This window comes from Garra rufa, chromosome 5, assembly GCF_049309525.1.
Source record: "Garra rufa chromosome 5, GarRuf1.0, whole genome shotgun sequence".
In the NCBI taxonomy this organism is placed as follows: domain Eukaryota; kingdom Metazoa; phylum Chordata; class Actinopteri; order Cypriniformes; family Cyprinidae; genus Garra; species Garra rufa.
The window spans coordinates 44329979-44336308 of NC_133365.1; the positions used below are offsets into that span (position 1 = coordinate 44329979).

At 33.7% G+C, this 6330-nt stretch overlaps 1 protein-coding gene across 1 annotated transcript in view; it reads left to right on the plus strand.

Annotated features, from left to right (window-relative positions):
• Nucleotides 1-6330, plus strand: part of LOC141335203 (transmembrane protein 132C-like) — a 184154-nt gene that overhangs the window by 165167 nt on the left and 12657 nt on the right. The gene's annotated exons all lie outside the window — the stretch shown is intronic.

Consider the following 6330-nt stretch of genomic DNA (forward strand, 5'->3'; position numbering starts at 1 on the left):
GTACGGTTTTTTAAAGGATTTTAAAAAGCCTTTTATGATCTCCGAGGCTGCATGGATTCTTTTCAGAAATACAGTAAAACAGTATTGTGAAATATTGCTACTGCATTTTTTGCTATAAAATATTGCAGTTGAAAATAACTTATCTATTTTAATGCATTTTAAAATGCTATTTATTTTTGTGATGGCAAAACTGAATTTTAAGCAGTCTTCAGTGTCACATGATCCTTCAGAAATCATTCTAAAATACTGATTTATTCAGGATTTTTTGATTAATTAAAAAGAAAACATCAAAATAAAAACTGGAATCTTTAGTAAGAAACTTAAATATCTTTTCTGTCATTTTTAATCAATGTAATGCGTCCTTTCTAAATAAAATCATTAATTAAAAAAATAAATCTTACTGAACCTAAACTTTTGCATGGTAAAGTAGTGTTTAAAGTATATACATGGGCTATATGATATATGATAAAAATGATTTGTTACATTTTGTGCATTAATAAAATATTCCAAATAATACTGTAGATGATTTGATCAAAGATACATGTTTGTATAAATTAATAAATACATTAATATGTGCTTAAATGCAGCTTGATTTCATATTTAATTGTAAGTGTTATATATGGCATATATAGAATGCCATTGAATTGATTAAATATTAAATATAAATATTAAATGACACATACGTGACCCTGGTAGCAATTTTTCTTTTATGCCAAAAATCATTAGGATATTAAGTAAAGATCATGTTCCATAAAGAGTTTTTGTAAATTTCCTACCATAAATATATCAAAACTTAATTTTTGATTAGTAATATGCATTGCTAAGAACTTCATTTGGACAACTTTAATGGCGATTTTCTCAATATTTTGATTTTTTTTGCCCCCTCAGATTCCATATTTTTAAATAGTTGTATCTCAGCTAAATATTGTCATATTCTGATAAACCATACATCAATGAAAATCTATTTATTCATCTTTCAGATGATGTATAAATCTCAATTTCAAAAAAAATTGACCCTTATGACTGGTTTTGTGGTGCAGGGTCAGTTTTAATCATATTGTTTGAAATTTGTTCCGTATCTTAACTTTGTTCCCCACCCAAATCTACACTCATATTGTAGCACCAGCTTCATCAGAAAATAAGGAAGTTTAGATAAATGTGTACATTCTCCAGCGTCATGCTGTAAAAGCAGTAAAAGTGAAAATGATCCCTGTGTGGGATCATTTATCTGGTTTAAAAACCTCTTTGTATCTGACCATTCCTCTGCACATAGTGAACCAGAGCTGCTCTTGCCTGTCCAGGAAATTGATTCCACCCCTTCCAGCTGATGCCCACCATCTTTGTCTTCCTCTTTCTTTCGGTTCTTTCTTTTTCTTTGTCTCTCTCCCTTTCTTGCCTCCTCTTTGCCCCCTACCAATCTCCGTCTCTCTCTCTTTTGCTCCTCGCCGCGGCAGAGAGGCAAGTGCCAATTCTTCCGAGTAATTTGCGAGCTGGGCGGATGATGGGATTGGTGGATTGCGGCACCTGGCGCTGTTTTGCATTGTCAGCCAAATAATCTGTGATTTATCACTCTAGAGATGAGCAGAGAGTGGAGGAAGACACAGAACAGAAAGAGTGGAATGAATTAAAGTAGAGAAAAGAACAAAAAACTGACATGAAAAGCACAATTTTGCTGGTAGAAAAGTGAAATGAGTGAAGTTATGAATACACATATATGAACAACAGTTCATTAAATATGATTTAATTATTATTTGTAAAGATTGCTATGGTTTCCTTCAATAGTGGCATTTTGCAAAAGAAAATTTTCCATAATTCATCAATTTTTGCTGTAACCTGATGTAGTCAGGTTGATATAAAAGACAAATTTTGATTCAAAGCAAATTGTTATGTTCATAATATATAAATATATATGTCACCTTCCTAAAGTATCTATTTATTTGTGTAGGAGTTCTTTTGGTGCTCGGAGTTATCTGTGTGTATGTTATCTTCATTCAAAAGGAGTAAATTTTTTCCAAACATCAGGAGCTAAAGGTCCAAACAAGGCCAAACACAATTCATTTTATAGAGGTATTAGAAAACCTCCAATTGTTTTTGGGTTGTTCGCCCTCTCTTGTTGAGACATAATTTTCTCTTTATAGTACTCCTTTCCACAAAGAAACACTGGCCTTCATCTCTCTCTCATTGCCCAGTCTCCTCTCCCCCCTCTTTAAAATAGAGACAGAGATTAAATCGATTTTTCAGTGTCATCAAATCCATGGCTCAGCTCTTTGGCTTTGACGAAGGGAAGTGTTTATACAGGTCCGTTCCGAAGTCACAAAATAATATGGCATCAGCCCCAGGATGGGAGGAAAACTGAAAAACTAGGTATATAAGAATGAACAAGAGACCAGTGTCAAGAAATACATGTTTAATGTTAATATATATTTACTAAAATGACTAAATACAGTGGTGGCTAAAATTATTAGAACACTATTATTTTCACCAGCTAAAAATGGTTTTAAATCAGTTATTTCTATCTTTTGCTGCAATGTGTCAGTAGGAAATATCAGTTTACATTTCCAAACATTAATTGTTACATTAATTGTAATAATCCAGTGAGATTTTTGCTTGCACACAGAGATCTGATCCCATCATTATCCAGTCTGTCTGGAAAGACATGAAGAAACAGAACAAACTGAGACAAACTAAATCCAGAAGAACTGTGGCAACGTCTCCAAGATGCTTCAAGAAACCTACCTGCAAAGCTACAGTACTGTTTAAAGTTTTAGGCACTTGTGTAAAAATGCTGTAAAATGAGAATAGATTTTCTTTATCAATAAACTTCTATTAGCTAAATTAAACCAACATTTGGTGTGACCATCCCTTGCATTAAAAGCAGCTTTTGTCCTAGGTGCACTTGCCAGAGTTTTTTTAGGTAGCTTTGCAGGTCTTGGAGACGTTGCCACAGTTCTTCTGGATTTAGTTTGTCTCAGTTTGTTCTGTTTCTTCATGTCATTTCAGACAGACTGGATGAAGATGATGAGATCAGATCTCTGTGTGGAGCACTGGCTGTTGTCAGACTACTTGTGCAAACAAAAATTATTGGCAAAATTAATGTTTGGAACTGATATTTCCTACTGACACTCTATAGCAAAAGATAGAAACTTTAGATTTAACTGACTTAAAACCATTTTTAGCTGGTATAAATACTAGTGTTCTAATAATTTTGGCCACCACTGTATATTAAAATTAAAGCTTAAGGTCTGAAAATCTCATGATGACTTACTGATTTGTCTTTGGTTTTCTTTCTTGCATTAATTTGAATATAGAATATTAATAGTCCATCTATAGAACCATCTATAGTTTCCATTTTACTCCAAAGATCGCTATATACCACTAGACGCACAGTGTTACAATGGTAACTGTGAACATTTAATTTAGTTTCCGCTATTACTTTTCTGGCTCACAAGTTTTTTTTAATGCAATGCAAATCTAGTCAAATATGCTGCTCATTTGAACAAACTTTGGTGGTTTGTACAATTATCAGTCTCAGAGGAAAAGTGTGATTCTGTGTCCCAGCTTCCAGAATGTTTTTATCATGTCATGTTTTTGATGTTTTGAAATGGCCACATGCCACTTTAGCTGCCATTTTCCTGTGCCATTAGCCTTGCGGTCCTCAGACCTGACACAGTCATTTCTGCTGCAGAGAATGACGGGGTGGCGGCTCTTAGAACAACACTGCAGATGATCAGAAAGATGGGTGGATTGAAAAAGGTGCAAATTGCAAGAACAGAGATGGAAGCAAAGGTAGAGAAATTGAGCGTAGCGTCCTTGCACGGAATTCTGGGTAATTGCTCTTTCAGGAGTCACACACATACACACACACACAGAAAAACTTGAGCACTTCTGGAGGGTGCCTTTATCAACTATCATTGTGTGGCGGAACATTACATCTTATATAAAAAAACATGCACAGCATGGGCTCTGTTATACATCCTCTCAGGGCTTGTGTGTGTGTGAGAGAGAGACAGTGCATTTACTTTGATGGAATGACATTTTATCTCATATTTTTACTCTAATTGCCTGTGTTGAATGAATCATGGTTCATTTTAGTTGGACTTGCTTTTAAAAGGTTCTTTGTTTAACTGTCTGTTTAGAATGGCAATTCAATCCATCTTTTTCTCTCTCTCTTGTTCTCTGCCTCCCAGATCAAATATTCCCAGACCTCTTGACATTTTTTTTTTAAATAATTTGCCTCTGTTAATTTGGTTCAGTGTAAAAGTGTACTTTCAAGTACCACACATATGGTGTAAAATAGTGGTAATTTCGTTAACAAGAACTATGATAAAAAAGGTTTGTCGATAAGCTTTTTTCCCTTGACTAAAATGAGACTATGATGAAACTACAATAAAGTCAATAAATGATAACTGTGACTATATCAGTATGCAGTATCGTTGCCGATAAAAGATGAGTTTTTAAAATGTATTTAAAAAAATAAAAACTATACCAAAAAATTTTGTCCGTCATAAAAAAAAGAAAGAAAAACGATTCACGTTTAGTTTGTACGAAAATTTCAGACTCAGTGTGCAAGGACCTTAAGACTAAAACTAAAATAAAAATAGCTGACAACGATAACACTAATGTAAAGTCAGGACTAGGGACAAATTTTCAGTTGTCGATACAAATACCAGGGAAATTTCACAAAAATGCAATAGAGCACAACAGTCTTCCATTCCGTTAATTATTTCCATACAGAATTGATTTTTAACATGTAAACATTTCAAGACAGACCTGCAATCTATGATAAATGGTTTTGAGTTACACTTCATTTTTCAATAATCTTGTGTAATTGACGATTCATAATATCATTCACAGTGCTTCATTGAACAAGTGATTCATTCCCTTAAAATAAAGTACAGACTCTTGCATCCTTGACTTTATATCAGATTTCAGTGTATGTTTTTGATTGATTTCCATGTATGTTTTCTATAATATAGTGAAAAGCTGATTACTTCAGTTCATGGCTTACAACTCTTTATTAAAAATCTTTGAAAGGCCAATAGAGAAAATGAATGGGCAAAACTTCCATTATATCAATATAAATATAAAGTTAAGTTATACTGTAGCAATGCATTGTAGCCATCAGGTATTTCTCAGTTAAGAAATCATTGCTTTATGTTGTGAACAATAAACAGCAATTACACTCTTAAAAATAAAGATTCAAAAAGGGCGTTTTTGCAGTGATGCCATAGAAGAACCATTTCAATGAACAGTTCCTAAAAGAACCATTTTGAAGAACATTTTAAAAATAGAACTAGTAACTTTTCTGCATTTGAAAGGTTCCATTGACGTTCAAGGTTCTTCATAGAACCAATGATGCCAATAAAGAACCTTTATTTTTAAGAGTGTATATACAATCAAGCCCGATATTATTCATACCCCTGGCAAATTCTGACTTAAAGTTACTTTTATTCAACCAGCAAGTTTTTTTTGACTGGAAATGACAAAGGCTTCTCCCAAAAGATAATAAGACAATGTACAAGAGACTCACTGTGAAAAAAAAAAATATATATTTCTCAGCTTTTATTTAGATTTGAACAAAAAGTGGCATGTCCAAAATTATTCATACCCTTTTGCAAACTGTCACAGTCTATGGGAAAATCCAAAGTTCTATACCATTCCAAATAGTCCAAGCTGTTTACCCAAGCTAATTACTCAGATTCATTGGGAACAGCTGTTTTAATCAACTCAACAGGTGAAAAACAGAAGCTCTGTGCTGTTGGTTTGTGGACAGTCATGGCTAAGACAAAGGAGCTCACTGAGGACCTGCGGCTGCGCATTGTGGCTGCTCACAAGTCATGAAAGCGCTAAAAGACCATATCTAAATGTTAAAGTTCCAGTGGCTGCAGTGCAAAGTATTATTAAAAAATACAAGACGTTCCAACTGTGAAAAAGAATCCAATGATCACCACCAAGGCCATCCTGATGAATCTGGGCTTGACTGTACATATAAAACAAAGCAATAGTTTTTCAGATATTAAACTACAGTGTAGTAAATGCTAAGTAAACATGATTAAACATTAAATATGTAATGCAAAATAAAACTGCTTGATGTGCAAATATAGAAAAACATTTTTTCTACATTTCAAAAGTGCTTCTATATTTTACTTGGAACTGGTATTGTTATATGTCTTGTCTGCTCTGAAGAACTGTCTTAAGTGCTCTCATTGTTAGGTGATTAATATTACCAGGAAATACACTATGGAACATGTTTATGTAATAAAAGCACCCGACAAATCACAAAAGCTTGAGCAGTTTGAGCCCTGCGTGATCTGTGACCACACACAAGCA